A 24,432-nucleotide genomic window follows, 5' to 3' on the forward strand; every position below is an offset into this window, starting at 1 on the left:
ATATTTGTTGACAAGTGAGTGAAGAAATAATTTTTAGCATTTAATAATGTAGAGATAAAAAAAAAAAACAGAGAAAAGGAATCGACTGTTTTTTTAGTCACCTTTTTCTTTTTCTTTTTTTTAAACCTCACCTGAGGATATGTTTCTATTAATTTGTAAAGAGAGAGGGAGGGAGAGACAGAAACCTTGATGGGCTGCATCCAGTATGTGCCCCAAACAGGAATTGAACCTGTGACCCTTTGGTGCATGGGATGATGCTCTGACCAACTGAGCCACACCAGCTAGGGCCACTGGACATTTTTTTTTTCGCGTGTCGGGCCTGGGTTTCACCTCCCCACATCGTGTGGACAGTGAGCTGAGGCCCCAGGTGGCTCTGGGCGCCGAATCTCACCCACAGTCACGGCCAAGGCCGCGGGTGATTTTCAACCAACGCCGACCATTGGACATTTTTGATAGTGCCAAATTACTATCCCAGTTTATGCCAATTTAATAACCTGTTATTTTTGTTAATCCTCACCTGAGGATAATTTTTTATTGGGTTTTCAGAGGGAGGGAGGGAGGGAGAGAGAGAGAGAGAGAGAGAGAGAGAGAGAGAGAGAGAAACATAGATGTGAGAGAGACACATCAATTGTTTGCCTCCTGCATGCCCCAATCGGAGCCAGGGAATTGAATCTGCAACCCAGGTACGTGCCCTTGACTGGGAATCGAACCCCTGATCCTTTGATGCCTGGGCCTACACTCTAACCACTGACCCACACAGGCCAGGGCAGGAATTAACTTGTGAACTTCCATTTTGCAGAAAGAGATGGAACTATAAACTCGCCTGAGTCCTGCTGCCGCTGTTTACTAGTTTTGTTTTTCTTAACTTTTTTTCTTCATAGAAAAAAAATACATCTCTGAACCTTAGTTTCTCCATCTATAAAATCACATTGTAACAATTTGTCTTCTTCACAGAGGGGCGGGGCGCGGGTCAGTTGAGAAAACAGTGATTGCTCAGGGGCAGAGTGAATGGATTTGCGAAATCAACAGAGTTCAGACCACACTCAGTTCCTCGTCTTCAGCCATGTCACCTTGGGCAGGTTACTCAGTTCAATAAGCCCGTTTTCTCACCAATGAAATGAGGTAACAGGAATTTAGGAAACTGAGCATTTTAATGCGTGTAACATGCATAGCAGAGGCCTCACTTCTAAGGTGATGCTCAGATAGAAATCACATATTATTTTCTCAACGTGTATCTTTTTATCATAGTTTGGCATTGTAAGATTTATGCTTCTGTATTTCCTTTGTATTTAATTCTTTCAGCCCTTGTTGGAGACGATAAATTCAAAATTAAAAGACATCGAGTTTGAGATTTTTTCCAGCATGACATGTCATTGATTAACATAAAAATTTAGAGTTTAGAAAGCTCTAGAAAATTACAACTTCATTTAGAAAACAAGGGAACCTGCCATATAATTATGATTTGTACCTATTAGAACTATTTTATCACAACCAATTATCCTATCAATATTTTTGCTTTTTTAAAAAAAAAAGGGAACTAGATATTGTGGTTTTATTGTACTTTCCTGAAAATCTCTGTTTATTGTTTTATTCTATTTCAAAGGACATTTGACCTCATTTTAAACACATACTAAAAACAGATTGGCTTGAGCTCTATGAGGTGGGTTAGTTTAAATATCTTAAATTTGCATTTTTTATAGTCACCTCACAGTCATTTTCACTCAATAAAAAATTATCCTCAGGTGAGGATTAAGAAAAATAATCTTCCAAACCAAGCTTGAAAATTAAAGTTGTTTTAACCCAGTGTTCACAGATAGTAAAGAGAGCCTCCAACCTTCCTTCTATACTCTCAAACACATTTTCTTTTTACTTCACCTCCAAAATCTTAAATGACCATTTGGCTACTCATGCATGTTGGTTTAAATTCTTTAGGCCCTGGTAGAGGCGCTGATTATCACTACAGATTTCCTCTCCGTCATGTGTGAAGCACAAGGGAGAGTAAGCACATTAGTCTCTTGTTTTAAAAGCCAGTCTCGGGGGGAGCCACTTCAAAAGCTTGGGGTTCAACTTTGAAGTTTCCTCCACTTCAAATGCTTTGCCTTGAAATGTATTGTGGAAAGAAACGCGCACCAGGACACCCTGAATTTTAACATTTATTGAGGATTCCTTCCTGTGGTGAAAAAGAAAAGCAAAATAATAAGTGAGGGAAAGTCAGTCTAAAAGAAAACTTGTAGAGATATAGAACTCAAATTTTCTTTTATAAAAAAAAATGCTTATTTTGCAAAAGTTTTAGCATTCTCTTTCTTCATGGTTTATCCTTTTAACAACTTTCAACCAGAAGATACAAGCTGATTTTTCTTTAAAAAAAAAAAAAAAGGATAATATTGTAAGCAGTTTGAGTATTCTTAAAGCTCCTATTAAAATTAAAACAGCATTAAGTAGAGACCACCACATACAACCACGGGTAAGAAAGAGTGGGGCTATGTGTCTTTGTCCTGTGATAATAATTTAAACTGTTACTTTGTGAAACTAGGGACAGAAGAAAGGTAGTATAACAGACATATGGCATTTGTTTCTTACTTAGAAGTCATACTTAAACTATGGTATTCCCTGAAAGGCAGGGGTGTTTACCTGTTTTGTTCACTAATTGTGAACAGTAATGCCAGTCATATTGTAGGTGCTGGAAAAAAATTTGCTAAATAAATGATTGAATCTCTAATAAACCAGAGAGGATACAGAAAAAAAGATAGAAACGTGTTCTAAGGAATAAAACATGAAATTTACTACTCAAGGTCCTTAAAACTTAGGGCTGTTCCTCAGAGTGTGGTCTGCAGACCAGCAGATGGGCATCACCTGAGCATTTGTTAGACATGCAGATTCTCAGAGCCCACCCGGAGGTCCTGTGTCAGAATCTGCATTTAACAAAACCCAACCAGGGATTCACATGTAAGTAAAATGTGCAAACCCAAACTTAGATGACTCCAGTGCCTACAAAAGAGTCCTATCTCTGGATCCAGTAGGCAAGTCTGGTAACCTACTCCAGGGTGGGACATAATTGAGAGGCTTTAGGGAAACTGATCCCACAGCAGATGTTTAAAGAGTTGATCTGAGGCTGAGCAAATTGTCAACAAAATATGGATGAAGACCAAGTAGAAGTACTTCCCATTCAGATAGGTTTCTTAGGAGTCCAAAAGGTAGTAAGTATCTTTCGGTTCTTTGGAAGGAAGGAAGGAAGGAAGGAAGGAAGGAAGGAAGGAAGGAAGGAAGGAAGGGAGGGAGGAAGGAGGTAAGGAAGGACCAAGACTGATAACGCAGTTAGAACCTCAGACTAATGTCAGACTTCCCCTTCTCTATCCCTAGTCCATTAAGAAGCCCCTTCCAGGAAGCTATGATGTGGAGAACAGTCATGTGGGCCCGTTTTGCATGAACGTGGACCACAAGCATTTCTAAAGAGAGAAATTTCCCATTGTCAGGCCATGGCACTGACCAATAAAATTGGTTAATCCAAAGAGAAAGACACTGAAGTGTTCACTCCGCTAGTCCCCCACCCAGTGGGAAAGGGGTAGCATTCACCTCTGCTAAAAATATGAGGCAGAACATGGACATCCTCTGTTGGATGAGTGAATGACTGAACATGCTCATGAGATAAAGAGCACATTGTCTGTGCTGAGACATGCCCCTGTACAAAAAGAAATAAACACAGAAATATTCAGATGCCTATGATCCCCTACCTACAACCTATTGATTGGTTCCTTGGACAACCACTGGCACAAGTCATGATGTTTTAAGCTGAATCATCATTCCCTATAGACACAATATTACAAACTGAGTTTTCATATCTGGAAACACATTTCATACCCAAAGAATTGATAAAAAAAGCAGAAACAGATGTGCCTTATAAACAACTAAGTCCTACAGATAAACGTGCCTTTGGCTGGGGGTGGGGAGGTTGGAGGTCCCCTAACTGATTTGGACTAGGTGGGGCTCTTTGAAATACATTCTATTTGGCCAAGGATGTATCTCTTTCCCAGTCCATCTCCCTACATCAGAGACATCCCTCTTTCCTCCAAGGAACTTGGCTCTGCATTCAAAATTAAGGTCATCTGCTCCACAATTCTCATTGCCCGTGCAGTGTACATGAATGTATCCAGAAGCTCTTGAACAGTGAATGGGAGGAGGGTGGGCAAGGGGAGGGGGAAAGAGGCCACAGTTTCCATAGTGACTTCTTCACTGTGACCAATAGATGCCGCAGAACAGTCGTTCATCCGAGGTCACTGTCTTTAGGCTGTCATCCATAAATAATAGTTAGGGTCGGGATAATAAATAGCATAGAACTAGCAATGGAAGGACTGTTTGATCAAACTATTTATGAATGCCTTGTGCCAGTAAGTGATTTAAGATGTGTCCGTAATTCATATCTTAGTCTCTGTGTTTTAAAATTAACAGAGAAATTTTAAACGGAAATTTATACATATTTATGTCTTTCAGGGACCCACATATAATGACTCTTAGTTCATCATTTCTAGCAAAGTGATAAACCCCCAACAATTTATTTAAGGTGGAGAGGAGTTTCAAATATCTTCAGCAGACAGTGAAATAGCCACATGTGTGAAGGGATATGAAAACAAGAAATGGCATCTATAGATCTATATACGTCATTTGGCTTCATTGGGTTGAGCAAACAAATAGATACAGAGCTGAAAACAGTGCTGTGTCATTATTTTTCCAGGCCTTTACAGCTTTGTGGCATGCTTCCCTCATAATGAAAGGAGGGAGAGAGTTGCTCAATCGCTAGGTTGATATATGAGCTGCATCAAAAGTAAGAATATAATCATCTACTTGCAATTCTTAAGCTTTTTGTTTGTTCAATGGTCCTCTTCAGCTGAGAGATTTATAGGATATGACTTTCTTGAGAGGATAATTCTTTACAGTCTGGCAGAAAAAAATCAATCAGCATAGCCTGCAATGACAACGATGCTGTGTAAACATCAATTTTGTAATTTTCTGAGAACTACCAGTTCTATCATAAAAGTGCATTAAGCCCGTATAGAGGCATAAAATATCCGTGGCAGGTAAGGAAAGACAGTCTCAGTGAACTTACCGACCAGACTGGGCCAGAGGTGATAAAAAAAAAAGTATGACAGCTGGCATATTTGGAAACAGGAACATATTCTAAGAAATAACACCTGGGCTAAAGAAGAAATTACAAGGGAAATGGTTGCGTGCAGAAAGTAACAGGGATTTGAAATAACTTCGGAGGGAAGTGAGTGAAAGAAAGTGCCAAAGCAGAACTGCATCTGAACATCAAGAAGTAAAAAATCTTCACTACGGAAGAAATAGACAATGAAGACATGGGGATTGCAGCCAAGAAATCCACAGAAAGCTGAGACTCACCAGGGCAACAAAGGAAGATTCAGGAAAGAGCAAGAGCAAAGATGTATCAATAGAGACCAAGGCTAAGATTGTTCACACAATAGAGTCCCAATTACTATGTATGGACATGAACGTTGGACAGTGAAGAAGTCTGATAGAAAAAAAATTTGATTCATTTGAAATATGGTGTTGGAGGAGAGCTCTATGGATACTCTAGGCCAGTGGTCGGCAAACTGCGGCTCGAGAGCCATATGCGGCTCTTTGGCCCCTTGAGTGTGGCCACGAAGTTTCAATCGCTCTGTACGTGCGCGCCCGCACGTGGTATGTTGTGGAAGAGCCACACTCAAGGGACCGCAGTTTGCCGACCACTGCTCTAGGCTGTTAGAAAGATGAACAAATGGGTCCTAGAGCAAATTAACACTGGAAGAAAAATCACACCACTACCATGATCAGTCCATAAAAAGATCCTAATACAATTTAATAAATTAATTTCTAATTATTGGAAACTAGAAATAGATAGAATTCCCTTGGCCTTAGAAAGGCTATTTGCCAAAACCTCAGTATGTTTCATGGTAAAGAGAAACTTTACTTGAATTCTCTTTAGGATAAGCAACAAAAGAATATCCTTAGCATAGTGGAGGAGGCGTCGGTCACTGCAGTGACTAGAACAATGTCTGGCCTAAAACAGTAAATATTTGTAGAATGAATAACTGTTGGAACTGTGAAGTCCTGGCTAGTACATTGAGGTAAAGAAATGAAGGAATTCTGATTAGGATTGGGAAGAGACACAGACTCACATTACTTCTATATGATTTGATCCTCCACATAGAAAACGCGAGCAAATCAATCCAACAGACAAACCTAGTTGTTCAATAGAACTAACCAGAAAACTCAGCAAGATCATTAGACCCAAAACCCAACTACATAAATTAGTGGTGTTTCCCTATGCCAGCAATATCCAATTAGGAAATAGATCAGAAAACAAGCTACATAGCCGTTGAAGCTTTTGTTCAGCTACACATACCAGAAAAGCTCAACTTATAGTAATTTCATCAAATGAGAGTTTATTTTTCTCACTATCTGAAGGCAAATAGTGCTTGCCTTCATTCATGGATGCAGTAATACCATGGAGATCATTTCTGCAACTCTTGTCTTTTCCATCTTGGGTACAAGGTGGCTGCCATGGCTTCAGGCATTGTATCCACATTTAAGGGCAAATGGAAGGAGGAAGGTTGTGCCAGGTACATCCATCTCATTTTTCAAGAAAACTATTGTTCCCCCCACAGGAACGCTCCTCACAACAGACTCCAGCTTACATTTCACTGGCAGAACCATCCCTAACTAGGAAATCAGAATATTTCATTAGGGAATCCTTGGTAGCTCAAAAATAGGCTGGAAATAATGTTTGGGGTCATCCAAGCAATAATGTGTGACACAGATAATGTTCACACTTCTCGAGAACTCTAATACAAATAACTAAGATAATTTTGAGAAAGAAGAACAGCAGGTACAGAGGAGATGGAGGAACTCTCCTTACCACATAATAAGACAAACCAAAAAGCCATAGTAATGACAACATGGTATGGGCGTACACATACCCATACATGCACACACACACACACACACACACGCACACTAATGCATCCAGATGGAGAGAATAAAAAGTGCTTGGGAGTTTGGTATGTGATTAGTGGCATCAAAAATCTATGGAGATACCAGTAAGTAAAGGAATACTAAAAAAAAAGAAAAAAAAGGATGGGGACATGTCAAAGGGACACAATAGCCGATTGGTGAGAACTCCCATTGACCAAAATTTAAGGTAAACATACGTAAGGCCATAATAGTATAAATGAATAACTGAATAAATAAATGGGGGAAAAAGAGACAAATCTTTCCTGTAGAGGAATGCCAAATACTCCCCCACTTCAAAATGTGGAGCGTAACCTCCTCGCCCTGCAAGTGTGGGCTGGACTTAGCGACTTGCTTTCATGCGGTGAGAATGGAGAGGGAAAACTAGTAACTTGGTAGTCAAGAGACTGACAAATACAACCTTCATCAAACTGTATTCGTTGCGTAGGGCTGCCATACCAGACTATCACAAACTTGGTAACTTAATACAACAGGAATTTATTCTCTAACTGCGCTAGAGGCTGGAGGTCCAAAATCAAGGTGCTGGCAGGACCACCTTTCCTCGAGGCCCTGGGGGAATCCTTGCTTGCCTCGTTCAGCTTCTGGTAGCTCTAGGTTTGCTTGGTTTACAACAGGCCAGCTCCAGTCTCTGCCTCTGTGTTCACGTGGCCTTCTCGCCTGTATTTCTGTGTCTAAGTCCCCTGCCCATTTCTCTTACAACGACACCAGTCAATGGACACAGGGATTTTAGAGGTGACCGGGAGGAAAGTGAAAGCATGCGAGTGATACGGAGCTCAGCCTCGTCTGTAAAATTCAAGCCAAGGTTATTGGTCAAGAGATGGTTGAAAACATTAAAAAAGCAGAAAGGTTTTGAAATGTGACTGCCGACAATGTTTCCTCACCCCTGAGATATGTTTAAATAAATATTATAAATAGAAAAACATGAAGGGGGAGGATGAAATCCGACCACGTGGTTAACATGGTGCGATTTGTTCATCTGATCTTTCAAACACCCGCTTTATTCGTTCAATCTGCAGCCTTTCAGATACTGCCATTTGCGTGCCTGCTTCTTGGCAGGCCCACGGCAGGCCATGTGGAAGGGAACAGGCTTCACTATCTTGACTGAGTTTGCGTTGCGAAGGGAGAGGAATGGTTGGTAAAATACAGTGGGATGATAAATATTTGTACTTATTTTGGCCACGGGGATGTGAAACCTAAGAAATAAACCAGAAATCTGTCCTCAAGAAAACGTGTTTGCAGCCAATTTCATGTTATCTAAAATTATAATGATACATTCCAATCTTAGTCATGTTGGCTTCCCCAGAATTTCCTAATAATATTAACTTGAGCCTGGCCTGTATGTCTCAGTGGTTGAACATCGATTTATGAACCAGGAGATCCCAGTCAAGGGCCCATGCCCAGGTTGTGGACTCGATTCCCAGTACGGGGTGTGTAGGAGGCAGCTGATCAATGATTTTCTATCATCATTGATGTTTCTCTCTCCCTATCTCTTCCTCTCTGAAATCAATAAAAATATATTTTTTTAAAAATAAATAATACTCATGTGAGCTTAACTATTTCCTGGTGACCAAATCAGAAGCAGAGGACATCTCCGAGAAGAATGTGATGTGGTTTTAAAGTGATTCAGACTGAGGAAGAATCAGGTCAACTCTACTTTTTTGAAGATTTGCCATGACTTTTTTCTTCTTGCATTATCTTTGTAAACACAGACAATGTCAGCAGCCTGATGCCTGGTGTTACATTCTTGCACATGATAGATGCGTGGGAGTGAAATGTGCACAGTGCATGAACGTTGAATTACAATCTACACATGTTGAAAGTGCTCTAAAAGCAAAAATAATTTGGGCCCTGACCAGTTTGGCTCAGTGGATAGAGCGTCGGCCTGCAGACTGAAAGGTCCCAGGTTTGATTCCGGTCAAGGGCATGTACCTAGGTTGTGGGCACATCCCCAGTAGGGGGTGTGCAGGAGGCAGCTGGTCGATGTTTCTCTCTCATCGATGTTTCTAACTCTCTATCCCTCTCCCTTCCTCTCTGTAAAAAATCAATAAAATATATTTAAAAAATAAATAAATAACTTGGATTCTTCACGAGGTCTCAATTCATATAGAATTGATGTTTCCCATGGTTGTTTACATTTTCATTTGAGTGACCTATAGTAGGCTGTAAATAGCCTCTTAAGGAAAAACGAGTCGAAAGCTTTGAGCATTGAGTTCATCTTTTAGCAGAAAGGAACTTTGTAGAAAGCAAAGGGTGCCTGTAATGATCTAAGCTTTCCCCTCCCCGCTCCTAGCCTCACTTCAGCATTGCTCTCCTTTGTAATAGCTTCTCTGCCATGCGTGTGGATTTTCAACTGGTCGCTGTCTGAGTCTTCTCTTAAAAGTCAGCGCCAGTCAATGCCCCACAGTCACTCAGAGACAGACAAGGATATAAACACGACCCCTTTCTACAGGATTTATAACTGCGCGTTAAATTTTTATTTTACCTACTCTGTGTGGTGGTTGTTCTCCATCTATGCTCCCTGGGGGACCAGGAAAGTGCCTTGAGAATAACTCCAAAACTCTGTCTGGCCTCATGTCCTTGCTTTCCCTCTTCAACTAGAGAGAACATAGACCATTACTGAGCCCTGCACACGAAACAGAACGACTGCTTTCCTTTTATCTCCTATTGTGTGCAGCCAATGCTCCGCACGCAGGAGCCTCTGATAGTCTCCCCTGCACGTCTGGTAATGCACCAAAGACAGGGGATTGGGCAGAGCGGCTAACAGAAGTTCAGATCCAGGACGCTGTATGATTTTTAAAACTGACATGGGCTACTTGTGCCAACAACCAGAACAACTCATTCTGGAAACGCAGCCACATTTCAAATAGAGAAGCGTGGCTTTGTTCCTCACTGGAGTGTGCTAGTTCATCAATCCAAAGCAGTTCTCAAGTGACACAAGTACCGCCCACAGATCTGTTGCGGGGGGGAGGAGGGGAAGACAGGAGCTATTTTATAAAGCAACAAATAAACATGTCACACACCAGGATAGAAATATATACAAGGCACTGCTGCTTTCCCTGTAGTACCCATATCTTTCCATGATTTTTATTTATTTATTTTTTTTGCCTTTTCCATGTTTTTTTCTCCATACTGTTTTAGCATCGATTGCAGGTCCCTGTCATGCTGGGAATGGCTGGTTCCTCTTTCTCTAGACTGATCCAGACTCACACTTCAATGCACCTGTGAACACCTCTCTGCACAGAGGTGCTGATGAGGCTGAAGGACTGACAGTTGCTCAACATTTTAAAATCACTAGCTTGCTGCCAAAGCCGGTTTGGCTCAGTGGATAGAGCGTCGGCCTGCAGACTGAAAGGTCCCAGGTTCGATTCCGGTCAAGGGCATATACCTGGGTTTCGGGCACATCCCCAGTGGGAGATGTGCAGGAGGCAGCTGATCGATGTTTCTCTCTCATCGATGTTTCTAACTCTCTATCTCTCTCCCTTCCTCTCTGTAAAAAATCAATAAAATATATATTTTTTTAAAAATCACTAGCTTGCTGCACAAAAGACTTGACTTCTTGTCTCCTGTGTCATGTGATCCAGTTGCTACACCTTCTCTCCCCATCTCATCCCTGCTCACCCGCCACAATGAGAGCAGGCTGCGATTTTGCTGTTTAGAAGTGTCTTGTCCAATGTGTGGTTTGTATAGACCGGACCACATACAATTGTCAGTTTTTGACCAACAACAATGACAATTCCTTATGGCTCTATTCAAACACACCTTCCAGTACAGTGAAATACACTGTCAGCTTAAGAAATATTCCTTTTCCAGGCTGTCAAAGATTGCTTTGCCATCATTTTCCCACAATTTACTAATTAATTACATGTCATTACTTTTATCTTATGCTTACATCATGACATGAAGACATGTAATTGGCATTTTAGATTCCATCACTTGAGAAGAGAATTTTCCCAGCCAATTGTGGCTCATCTAGTCATTTTGTTATTATTCCCACCTAATATTGCATTAGCAACTGTCTCAGGAAATCTCAGGAAGCAGGTATTAATAAAACTAATTTTCCTGACTGCTTATAGTTGGCTAACTTTTTATCATGATCAAGAGGTTTAGAGATTAACCAGTGCCTATGTCCGCTTCCTTGGAGAAAACTGAATGTCAGTTGCAGATATGATGGTGAAATAGATATCTACATCATCATCCATAAAATTTCCCAAACCGTCCAAGGTAATTTTCATCCAGTCAAATAGAGCATATGAGATTATGTGGGGCCAGTAACACAAAACCAAGCAATGTAATCCTCTAAAATACTTTTCTGCGGAAACGAGATATGCTGTGAATTCTCAAGAGCATTGTGTTGCGAAATTAATGCTACATATAAAAAGCACATAAGAACTGCAGGCATCTTGGGAAACAGGAAAAGTAAGCCACTACCCTAAAAGGAAACTTATATTTAGATGATATTTTTTTCTTTATGTAGGGGCCCAGTAATTTGATGCATTTAGTAAATTATAGCATGTTTCTGTTATACCCCAAAAGGATCATTTAACTCTCACTGAGACAATTTATCTTACCTAAATTATCAAGAATTGTACACCTTTGAAAGGAATTCTTATCTAAGTACTTCCAGTGCTTTAATTTTATGTATCTTTTGTGAATTTCACAAAAATAACAAAAAATAGAACATTCTCTACATCTCTAGTTTTAAAAGAATCTCCCATAGCTCTATGAGAGCCATGCAAATTGATAACTATCATTGGGTTTATAAACATTGTATTTCTTTTAACAACTAGAGACATCATAGTTGGATGAACATTTTTCCAGAGTGATGTAAAGTTTCTTATAACTTCAAGACACCATAAAATAACTGATGTTTTACTAAATCTTTTCATCATCAAATCTGTAGCACTTCTATAATGTCATCATTTTGCTTCAAATTGAACTTGATATCAAATTTCATATACTCGTGTTAGCCAGTCATATTTCTATTTTAATTGTTCCTATAACAACCCAGATGCCCTCCAAGGAGTGAGTGGGAAAACAGATTGTGCACTTCCACACCATAAAATACAACTCACTGAGCCACGCCGGCCAGGCCTCAGCACTTTTAAAGTACTTGCTATGTGCCAGGCCCGCTTCTAAACACTTATTTGTCTTCATCCAGATAATATCACCTAAGAACTGATATCACTGTTGCCCCACCTTTACAGCTAAAGAAAGGAACTTCCCTGAAAGCCATGGCTAGTCAGCAGCAGAGCCAATAGTCACACAGGGCAACATGGCATGAAACTGCGCTGTAGGTCCCCACCCTTTCTGAGCAGGAGCTGTGTGCTGGATTCTGTCCTGGGCCCCGAGGAGGCTGCTGTGAACCAAAGGAGCTGAGCCTGTGTCCTGGAGCCAACAGTCTGGTGTGAGAGACAGAAATCAACCACATCGATACACAGCTGATCACACACGTTCATAATCCATGGAGGAAAAGAAGAGGGAGCTGAGAGAGTGTGAGAGGGGCTGGTTTAGACTGGGCGGGCAACGCAGGTCTCTGTGCGAAGCTCTGTCTAAGCAGAGACCTGACATGGAGGAGAAAGTGACCACCTGAAGGCTCCGAGCCCAGGAGGAGGAGGCAGGTGAGAGCGAGGGAGAACCAGGGGACACCCTGACAACCCCAACTCGTTTCTTGTTATTTTAAAGTGTGGAGCTCTTTCTGTTTGTCTGCCCCATAGACTGACAACAAAATAGTAGCTGTCACATGCCCCACAGGCCTTGCAAGGCCCCCATTTGTCAATCCCTAACCTAGCACCAATCTTGAGCGTACAACAGGCTGGGAGTTGAAAGAGGCCGAGAGCAAGAATTTCTCTGAAGAAGCTCTCACTAGGCTCTGTACCCACTCCCTTGCCCTGTCCCCCCGACAAAGGGAAGAAGAGGGGTGTCTTGCCCTCCTCCCCATTCTGAGATCTAGTGTGGGGGCTCCAGGGGCGTCCCTGTGGACTGGTGTCTGACTCAGCTGAAGTATCTAAAGGGGAGAGGCCAGGGCTCAGCTGTGCTAAGGAGCAGCACTCAGAGGAAGTCAGTGAGCAGCATTGGGAGTGAACTGCGCTTCCACATAGGCAAGGATGTAGGAGAGGTTCCCACCCACCACACATGGGCCTCGTGGGAGCCAGGCTGGAGCCATCTTCAAAGAGACCTTGCTTAAGAGGTTTACCAGAGAGTCATGGGGTGAAGGCCCCATGTCAGGGGCTGAGAGCTTGTGCTGCTGAATGGCCAACCGCATCCCACATCACAGGGCTGGTCACTGGGGGTTCCCAGTGGGCGAGTTTCCTAAAAACCACAAAATGCATCCCAAGGGGAAGACCTATGTCTTCATGAACATCAAGGGCAGAGCATAAAAAACTACCCATCTCTGAATGCTGTCCATTTTCTTAATTTATTCTTCCCAATTCCGGAGTCAAAAGCCTGGGATAGTGAACAGGGGTTGGAAAAGTAGAACAAGGTGGGGGCATGGACAGAAGCATCCGTTCTCCCTCCCCAGTGCAGGATTCAGAAAGTGGGGACGGGAAGCACTTTAAATCTGACTGAAGGTCAGAATTTTAGTAGAACATCAAATGGGGTCATTTAAGTCCCTGTGACAGTGTCCCAAAGTGGGAGATGGTGGTGGCAAATGGTAGCAGTGGGGGAGGTGGGAAGTGGTCAAATTCTGGAGATTTTTTTCGAAGAGAATTTTCCGTCTGGTAGATGTGGGATGTGGGAGCAAAAAGAAGGTTGAATCCAAGGTGTTTGGCCTAAGCTGGTGAATTTTGGGAATTACTAAAAATTGACATGGGCCCAGCCAGCGTGGTTCAGTGGTTGAGCGTCAACCTGTGAGCCAGGAGGTTCCATTCCCGGTCAGGGCACATGCCTGGGTTGCAGGCTCAATCTCCAGTGTGGGGCATGCAGGAGGCAGCCAATCAATGATTCTCTCTCTCTCCCTCTCCCTTCCTCTCTAAAATCAATAAAAATATATTTTAAAAAAATAAAAATGGACATGGGAAGAATTTTGGTTGACAGATTTGAGGTTGAAGGACAGCTTTGGACACTTAATTCTGAGATGTCATGGGATCAAATAGAAAAGCTGCCAAAGCGATGATTGAGTGTACAGATCTGGACTCCAAGAAGGCGGTCTGGGCTGCAGCTACAAATGTGGGAGTAGAAACCAAGAACTGTCTGTCTAGAAGGGCTCTGATATAAGAGAAAAGGCATCTCATTATAAACCAATATGAATGAATCCTGAAGTGGCCAGAAGCCAAGTGGAGAAAAAAAATTAATGAATTTGCATCAAACCAGATTTCTGCCAAATCTCATTATTCAAAGAAATCCTGCATATGTATTTATTCTTTGGTAATTTTGACAGTTTTTTCCCCCAATAATGGCTATTTTTCAAAAGATGTTCTGGGTCCTTTTGTTGGATTTTTATTTGTTGAATTTCTTAGGATGAGAAATACCATGTATCTTCCATATTCAGGGGGAGGACAGAAAGCCTGGGGTGAGGGGACGGCTTGAAAATGTGGTAGAACCTCTCTACCCTCAACATCAAAAATGTTCTCCCATTAAACATCTCTCTCTTGCTTCATCTATTCAGCCTCCCTCTTGGCTGACATCATAACCTGTCAATTACATAATCAGATGCCTGGCCATGGGAAGGTAAGCAGCCCATTGGCCAAGTCTTCTTAAGGAGCACACAGGGCACCAGCAGACAATTAGCCTGTTTTACCAGCAGCCTCTCCGTCATCCCACTCTAATAAGCCTTCATTAGAGCCCACTCAGCTCTGTAGCTCTTGGCAACATAACTAACACAACATTTTTCTGGTGGAGAAAAAAGAAGTAAACGTCCAAATCACAGTTATCAGTGCAGCCGAATATAGTGACTTTTCTCCCTGAGGAGTTGGGGTGAAGTCCTTCTCCAGGAATGTATTTCAAATCTCAGCACCACGTATCTCTTTGAATCCAGATAAAATGATTCTTTAGAGAAGGGGGTTCATTTCTTGAAGCCAACCAGTCACTTAAGGATAGATGTATTCCTGGAGTCCCCTCTTTCTGAGAAGTGTTATCTAGTGATCCATGATTTAAAGAATCCCGAGTTGCATTCCTGCCATTGTTCCTTGGTGAACCCTCTAACCACAATAAAAAGGGAAATGTAGTCTCCCTCCCCATAGACCAGACAAAGAAAATTGCAGCTAGAGGTCAGAGGGGCAAACTAAATGTCACTCTGACCCAAAGGTTTGGAAAGAATGTAAAAATTCCATTATGAAAAAAAGCCAGGGGTCGAGCTGCTGGGTCCACTCCTGGCCTGATGCTGCTCCCATGAAGGCTGGGGCCCAGAACTCAGGAGGGATAGACAGTCTGTAGAGCTGCAATGCAGACTGGAAGCAAAAGACAAGCTAGACTCCCCAGTCCTTAGCATCCTATAGCTCTGAGACAGTGAGTAATTAGGGTACAGAAAACAATGGAACAAACACTGAAAAAAAACAACAACGTAGAAATGAGGATCAACATAGCCAAACAAAGAAAAACATTTGTAAAATATTTAAACTCAGAGGGTTTAGCTTTGACTGTGAAGGCGGTGGAAGAACTGGTTCCAAGTCAGGCTGGGAGGGTTGTTTATTTTGTCTTGCTCGAGTCAGAGCTAATGAATCTAATGACTTTAAATGTTCCTAAATTATTCCCCAGGCTCGGTTAGGTTTTCTATTTGGGCCATAGTTGAGACAGCAAAGGCTGATTTATTTAGCATTCAATCAACCCAGCTCTCAACTCGCCAGCATCATGGCCCTGGTCAGTACAGTGAGTGGTGAAATTTACACTCCTGTCTCTAAAACCCTTCAAGATGATAACACCCTTTCATAATTATCAAAGTACAGTTTCAGTGTTCACTGTATTGGCTTCTTTTTCCTTTTTCGCTCTTTCTTGTTTTATATCCTTATTTTTTTAGGCATATGCAGTGTCTCTGTTGACCAGAACATTCAACTGATTGGAAGGGCCCCTTCTCCGGCACATTTCTGTCCAGTAGAAAGAATGCTCTGCATTGATGGACAGGTTCCCTAACTATATAGTCCAACACACTAGCTACCAGCCACATGTGACTATTGAGCACTTAATATGCTGTACTTTACATCCCCATGATATTCTGTAACTACCATTTTGCACTTCTTAATCCCTTCACATCATTTTCACCCATTCCTCCAATCCCTCTTTCATCTGGTAACCATCAGAATGTTCTCTGTATCTACTATTCTGTTTCTATTCTGCATGTTTATTTTATTCTCTAGATTACACATATAAGTGAAATCAAAGAGCCACATGTGGCCCTAGGTGGTTTGGCTTAGTGGATAGAGCATTGGCCTGTGGGCTGAAGGGTCCTGGGTTTGATTCTGGTCAAAAGCACATGCCCGGGTTGCAGGCTTGATCCCCAGTGGGGGGGGGGGGGGTGTAGGAGGCAACCGATCAATGATTCTCTCTCATCATTGATGTTTCTCTCTCTCTTTCCCCTCTCCCTTCCTCTCTGAAGTTAATAAAAATATATATTAAAAAAGGAGCCACATGTGACAGTGGCTACTGCATTATGGATAATACTGGTCTAGAATAACCAAGAAGGTACTGTATATTATTAGCCTATAGACAAATACTGCCTTGTGTGCAAATGAGTCTGCAGAACACAGTGGTTCTCTCCATAACTGACCGACCAGCCAGTACATATGATGCACACTGGCAATTTAATTAATTAATTTCCTTTCAATGTGCATGAATCCATGCACCGGGCCACTAGTTTTCTTATATGGCTTGTGGTGGACCATAGGCCGGCCTGCTGTGGGAATGTTGACAAAGTAAAGAGTATGAGTTTCCTAGGGCTGCCATGCCAAAACAATGGAAATGCATTGTCTCACAGTTTGGGAGGCTAGAAGTTCAAAGTCAAGATGTTGGCAGGGCCACGCTCTCTCTGACACTCTGGAGGGGAATCCTGTCTGGCCTCGTCTAGCAGCTGGTGTTTACCAGCGACCTTTGGAATTCCTTGGCATGTGAATGTGTCACTCGAGTCTCATGGCTGTCTTTTCCCTTTGTGTCTTCACATCGTTTTCCTCTGTGTTTGTCTGTATGTCCAAATTCCCCCTTTTTAGAAGGACACTAGTGATATGGATTAGACCAACCCTAATAACCTCATTTTAACTTGATTATATCAGTAAAGACTGATTGCTAAGTAGAGTCGCATTCAGAGATACCAAGGGTTAGGACTTCAACATATCTTTCTTGGAGGGACCTAGTTCAACACATAGCATTCCATATAGCAGTCATTTCCTTGTATAGAAGTAGGCAGATCTCTGGAAGCTGGCATAGCTCTTCTATTCTAATCCTTAAAAGGCAGCAGGACCAGCTCAGAGGTCCATATAAGCAGCATTGACCAGACAACTCTGAGCAGCAGAAAGGGAGAAGCCTCATCCACCCATGAACAACCCTCTCTAGTATCTTCTCCGCTTTGGGTTGGCACAGGTCTGGCAGTCAAGTGAGGAGCGAGCAACTTTGAATGGAACCAGACCAGCCTCTATGGTCTGGCCTGCGCAGCGCTGCTTTCAAAACTCACACTGTTCACAGCGACTCATTTAGATGAAGGAAGCATTTCCTTTTAAAAAAAAAAAAAAGCGCACTTGCCCTTCTCTCTTTTTGTCTTTCCCCCATTTCCCTCTGCTAAGTCAGTCTGAGTGTCTACTGGTTCTTTTTGCCAAGCGGCATCCTGCCACTACTGGACATGGTATTTCACCTTCAGCCAGACCATGAGAAACGTGTGACATTATGTACCAGCCACGCAGCAAGTGTGAAGTGTGATCTCAGTAGCAGCTCAGAGAAAGCCATTGGCAATGAGGAACTGGGCTGCTGCAAGTTTTCCTGGTGAAGACCTGAGGCAGCTAGGAGGGCTTGGCATTGAGCAAGCAAGTCTGAAAGCCACAAAGGAAAGGGAGAAGGGTGTGAAGGGCCTGGAGAGGTGAGGTTTGCAAAGCAAGGTAGCTTAATAAAAACTTTAAAACACCGAACAAGAATGAGGCCCTCAGGTGAGATGAGATGTCGAGGAAACCACTCTGGTAGCATGTATAGAAGCGAGTGGGACACAAAAAAGAGAGAAGGCCATTCAATCAACATCTCAGAGGACTGAGGAAGATGATGTCAACCAGAATCTCAATAATACTTTGTCAGTGGATAGTTGAGTTTCGATAGACAGTGAGCTCCTGAGAGCAATAAGTAAAGACTGCCTTATAAGTCTTTCTATATCAGCACCTCATACAGTGCCTGGTGCATGGATGTTGTCCAATAAATGTTAAATACATAAACAAAAAAGCAAATGAATTATTGTATGATGTCAAGGTTCAAGAAAGACGGGGCTCAGATACTATTCCAAGAAGTTTGTTGGGAGATGAAGATAAAGAGCCAAGGTATTAGTAAGTAAATGACAAAGCATGAAGAACAAAAATAATGTCCCAGTAGCGTTGAGTCAATAAGCAAAGAAATGGAGAAATGAAAGAAGGGGTCAAAAAGACCTGAGGCTTCTTACCTGAAACATTGGTATTATATTATATCTGCTATGAAGACAGAATCTGAGTAGAAAGTCTCATATGATGACGAATGCCCACAATCACCCTGTAGATGTGCTGTTTTACCCTCACAGAGTTAAAGAATTGTTTTTATAAAATACGTTTCCAATGAACATAAAATCCATTGGATTGCAACTAAGAGAGACTCAAGTTTACCACAGTCCACACCACTCTCTGCTGTCTCTGCAGAGCCCACTTTACCCCTGTGGGAGGGGTTGATAATCCACAGTACAGTTTATCCCAATGAGTTGTTAGACTTTTGAAGTACTTTACATTGTTTGATCAGTCAGCACTATCCTGTGCCTTCCAAATGTATCCCTGCCTCTCCAGCTGTCCCAGACCCTTCCCTGAGGATCCTCCAAATCTCCCCAAGATCCAGGAAATAAAGGATATGGCCAGTGTCCGCTCTGATTGGTCAGTGTTGGTACCATATCAGTTGTTTAATGTTATTAATAGCATCCCTGCATGTAGGTTGCCTGCCTGCGCCTGACATAGCTCAAATGCAGGCATTTGAGTTGGCCACCTCTGCTCAAATCTTAGCTGCTTCTCCACCTCATCCCTAGGTGCTCAGATGAAGTTCCTCTCTTTCTTCTGCTCCCCCATCTATCTCAAAATATTTGGCTTCTGTAACCTTTAGAACATGACTCTGTTATAGCTCCATTCCCATGGTGAGCCCAAACAACTTCTAAGCACAATCTCTCAGCTTGTCTAACCCTCTGCATTGCTGGTTGTCAATTTGCATGACAAAAAAAAACCCGCTTTCCCCCCAAAAAACCCTATGCTCTTTTCTCTGGGCCTCCACCCATCCCAGGGTTGCTGTTTATTACTGAATTCAAATACTAAATTTTGGGTTACTGTTTACCTAAAACAGGCAAAATAAAGAGGAGCATGGCTTTATTACAGAAAAAGTTCCATAGATTATAGGGTTACTGTGACTTTCCTAATAAAACTTGAATAATCAGCAGATACAAAATAAAATCAGAAATGGAATTTTCTGCATAAGAAAATATCTAGAAGATCTGGGGGGGGGACAGGGTGGAGGCGGGTAAAGGGGAGGGAAATGGGAGACATCTATAATACTGTCAACAATAGAAAAAATATTTTTTTAAAAGAAAATATCTAGAGGACTAAGCTCTCCATCTTAATCCTGGACTCCTGTGGTGGCCAGGATTTGGCTGCATTTCAAAATAATAAGCACTTGGTTCACAAGGCTGTTTAAAGGAAATAAGAAGGCATAAAACCCCAATCATCCAATATGGTTCATATTAGAAGAAATTGATTACTCAAAACCTAACGTGATCAGAGCTCTGCCAAGTGGCTGGCGAGCAACAACTGTTGACACGGTCCAACTCCTAATCAGTTATTTGTAACAAGTGATCCTTTAATAACCATCCCCATTTATCTTTGCTCCTTTCAGCCGAGTGGAGGAGGAGGAGAAAGAGAAGAACCCTCAGAGGGAATAAAAAAAGAGTTCCACACTTTTTTTTCTCTCTCTGTGAGTACAAGAAAATGTGGCCATGTGCAAAGAAAAAATTCGATGCTGTCCGTCAGACCCTGAAGAGTGAAAATGAAGCTGTTCTTTCCATCCCTGAAACGGACTTTATTTTTATTTTAATTTTTAATCCTCACCGAAGGACATGCTTAGAGAGAGGAAGGGAGAGAGTGAGAGAGAGACACATAGAGCAATAGGTTGCCTTCCAGGGATCAAACCCGAAACCCAGGTGTGTGCACTGACTAGGAATCAAACCAGCAACCTTTTGGTGCACAGGATGAAACCTCAATAAACTGAGCCACTGCGGCCGGCCTAAAACTGATTTTACAGAGCAGTTGACTTACTGACGTGGTCCTAAGAATAAAAACATTGGATGAGGAGATTTGGTATCATGATGCATTCATTACAGAGAAAACTCTTTTTTCTCTTATAATGGATATAAAAGTATAAAATTACAAGGCAATACATTAATTTTAAAAATGTTCCGTTCTTACAGTGTCAGGCGGGCACTTGGATTATCAGGAGGAACACTATGAAAAGTACATGATTGTCTAAACACTCTGCTGTACACCTGAAACTAATACAAAGTAATATTGAATGTCCAAAAATAACCATAACAAAAGAAAGCAGACCTGGAAACTGTATGCTATGAAAAAAAAGTTCCCATTCTTTCTCGGTTGCACTTTATTGAATGAGGAATCCAGTGCGAGCTTCTAAATTTCCAAAAGCAAACTTTCAATCCAGTACACTGAGTCATGAGAAGCATGGCAAATTTAAAGAGGAAACTCTGAACATGTTTAAAACACGTTATGATTTTCTGATAGACAATCAACTAAGAAACAAATTTACAGCAGTCTTGAACAAGAAAGCAGCATTTTTTACTCTGTGGAATTTACAAAAGGAATCTCTCTCCTCATTTCTTCCTAGATCAGTTTTGGTTAAAAAAAAAAATTGAAGTTAGTCGTTTGACTTTCTAATCTTCTACGTTCCTCATAAGACAGCCCTCAACTTTTCAAGTTATGATCCTGACACTCCATGAGGAAAAATATCTTTTGTAACTGTCTAAAAATATGATGGGATTATCAAAGCCACATGGAATCAGTTATATAAACCTGGAAATACAAGTCAGTGTTACTTGTTCTCTAGGAGTATAAGTTTTCAGTAAAACAGGTCATACCAACCAAGAAGGACTATGAACACCATTGATGGAGAGCCTGCTGAGACCACACCCAGTGACCTACACCAGCACCAAGAAGAGTATTGGTGATACCATGGTAGCAGCTCAATGCCACTTGCTTTTAAATTGAACTCGGAGTGAGGTGTGGATGCAGACATGCCCACCCCTGGCGCGTACCTCTACACTGGACAATGCTGGGTGGTCAGCTACACTCACCTCTTCCCCACGTTGTCCTTGAAGGCCTGTGCTGGAGTGGGGATCTCAGGCTGCGGTCCAGAGAGATGCTCTGTGAAGGACTCGGGTAAGGACGGCTTTCTCCAGGTCATCTCCGGTGCGCCCTGGGACAAGCCCTGGAGTGAGAAACGTGTGTCGTTCTCTCAGCTACGGCAGGTGTTCCTAATCCTCCAGCATTTTGCCTTGTGGTGCAAATGGAAGAAGGCCTTGCTGGGATGTTAAAGCCACTCAGCTCCCTCCTTCCTTCCGTGGCCTCTGCTAGCTGGCAAGCAAAAGTCACCAGACTACTTGTCAAGGTTGTGCCAGGACCCTCTGGTGCACACTCCTGCATTCAGGCATCCCAGCAAGATAGAGAACTCTTTTTCCTTGTCTTTCATTTGAGGCTCTCTTCCTTCAAAGTCCTACTGAGAAGTATTCTAACTCATGAAGCCGCCTCCTGGCTTCTAATGAGTCCCCTTGACCCAGTTAGTTCATCTTGCTTTAGTGATTATGGTTTTATAATGAGGAAATGAGAAAACAACACAATATCTCTACAGTATCAAATGTCACATCTGCCCCTACTTGGATGCATGATTGTAGGAAACCATTTAAGGCTTTGTGCCTCAGTGTTCTCAACTGTAAAATAGGTATATCAGTAAATAGTTGTTTTTTATTTATTCAGCATTTATTTCATGTCCAGGCTCTCATGCCCATAATGGTTTTTATAAGCTCCTCTTTCCTTGATATTGCCCCGGGGTTACCCCAAAGTGTCCCTATTTCTTTTTCATGCTTTCATTTCATAAATATTTGATGAGCTCATACTATATTCCAAGCATTATTCTAAGCACCACAAGGAGGGAAAGAAAGGATGAGGAGAAAGAGGGGAAAGAAAGAAAGGAGACACAAAATTCCATAATCTCCTGAAACTCACGAGAGAGAGAGAGAGAGAGAGATTAAAAGAAAAAAGAAAGAAAATATTGAGCAGGTAATGAATGGTGATAGTACAGAGTATCAACACCGAAAGGGATTGTGGGAAAGAGGACATGCAGTCACCTGGCCAGTTCTCCCTGGCAGGGCGCCACGCATGTGCAAAGCCCTGAAACAAGGTTGCCTGGCACCTTTGAGGGACAGCAGAGGCCAGGACAGAATGATGGGGTGAAATTAGTAGGTGAGTCAGGAACATGATGGGAGCAGCGTGTGAAGGCTCCTGTGAGGACACTGACTTTCACTCCAAGGTGGAAGGGAGTCCACTGCCGATTCTGAGCAGAGGAGTGACACAGTTCCACTTTACTCTAAAGGAAAGGCAAGCACAGAATCAGAGAACCTAGTTAGGGGATGACTGAGCAAATCCAGGGAAAAGATGACAGTGCTGCGCTAGCTGGTTTGTCTCAGTGGATAGAGCGTCAGCCTGCAGACCAAAGGGTCCCAGGTTCGATTCCAGTCAAAGGCACGTGCCCAGAGTCGTGGCTCTATCCTCAGTAGGGGGCGTGCAGGAGGCAGCTGATCAATGATTCTCTCTTATCATTGATGTTTCTATCTCTCTCTCCTCCCTTCCTCCCTGAAATCAATAAAAATATATATATTTTTTAAAAAGTTGACAGCGCTTTGGGCCCTGATGGAAACAGTCATGACAGAGGTGGGAAGAGATGGCGGGATGCTCTGTGTGCATTCTGGAAACTCTTGGTACCTGCGCATACATCCTTGTAGCAGTTACCAAGCTCTACTGTGAGCTCTTGCGTTGATTATGAGGAGCAAGAGCTACCTACGTGCAGCACCTTTGTCTTTCATCTTTGTGCCTAAAGAGAATGGCCCTCCATTCTTGTTGTGGGTGCTTAAATAAACACTATCAGAAAATGAATGAACCTGGAACAGAATAGAGATATCAGAAATCGACCCAACAAATATAGTCAACTGACCTTTGGAATGGGAGAAAAGGCAACTCAATAAAGGATATCCTTGTCACAAATGCTGCTGGAAGAATTAGACATTCATATGCAAAAAATAAAAATAAAAAAAATCCAGACACCTTACGTCTTTCACACACAAAAATCAGCTCAAAATGGATCATAGACCTAAAGATAAAACACAATATTATAAGCTTCTAGAAGAAAGCATCGGAGAAAGTGCCTTTGGGCTTGGCGACGAGTTTTTAGATACAACACCAAAAACATGACCCATAGAAGAAAAAATTGTTAAATTAGACCTCATTAAAATTAAAAACTTCAGCTCTGCCAGAGATTCCATTCCCCAATGACAAGAAATAAAAATATGATAAACAGAAGTAGCTACCGAACGAGTAATGGCATCAGCACCTCTGAGCACAGAGTTCTCCAGGGGGACATTTCCTTGACCTCACAGTAGCCGCTCCAAGGACAGCACCTGCCCTCAAGCCCGCGAGGCCTGCTGCGCAATGTGGGAGGAATATTTAAGTCAATTCCGCTGCTCCTCCCGGGGCTTCTCCTCCAGCTGCCAGGAGCAGGAACGGCCCATGACCCTCAGCCTCCTGGGGGCGACAAGTCTTGGGGCGGCCTGTGTTGCTCCCTCCCGGGACTTGCAAGGAGTCGCGAGAGTGGGGCTGACTTGGATACGCCCCTCTTTCTGGGATCTGGGGGGACAGGGCAACACAGAACAGTATCGATTCTCACTTGCTAGGAATGGATATTTGTAGTGGTGTTGTTTTAAGTCCTGAAGTATTAGCAGAAAGCCCGGTCAGTACGTTTTGGTGGAGAGAACAATGGTTTCTGGAACATGTCATGCATTCCAACACATTCGGTGGAAATTTTAAATGGTGAAAAATATGGGTTAAAGAATTTATTTAAAATTAGTTGTATTACCACCAAACACATAAAACCACCTCCGTCATCTGTGTCAGGCAGGGTCCAATCAAGGGACAGAAATGACACCAGTTATTTAAACCGAGTGAATTT

General features: G+C 42.3%; 1 non-coding gene across 1 annotated transcript; it reads right to left on the reverse strand.

Annotated features, from left to right (window-relative positions):
• Nucleotides 1–308: 308 nt before the first annotated feature.
• On the reverse strand, nucleotides 309–431 carry LOC111826286. The gene has a single exon (XR_002829570.1). It is a non-coding gene; the product is annotated as a small nucleolar RNA ACA64 (small nucleolar RNA).
• Nucleotides 432–24,432: the final 24,001 nt, after the last annotated feature.

This window comes from Myotis lucifugus, unplaced genomic scaffold (assembly GCF_000147115.1).
Source record: "Myotis lucifugus unplaced genomic scaffold, Myoluc2.0 scaffold_65, whole genome shotgun sequence".
Classification (NCBI taxonomy): domain Eukaryota; kingdom Metazoa; phylum Chordata; class Mammalia; order Chiroptera; family Vespertilionidae; genus Myotis; species Myotis lucifugus.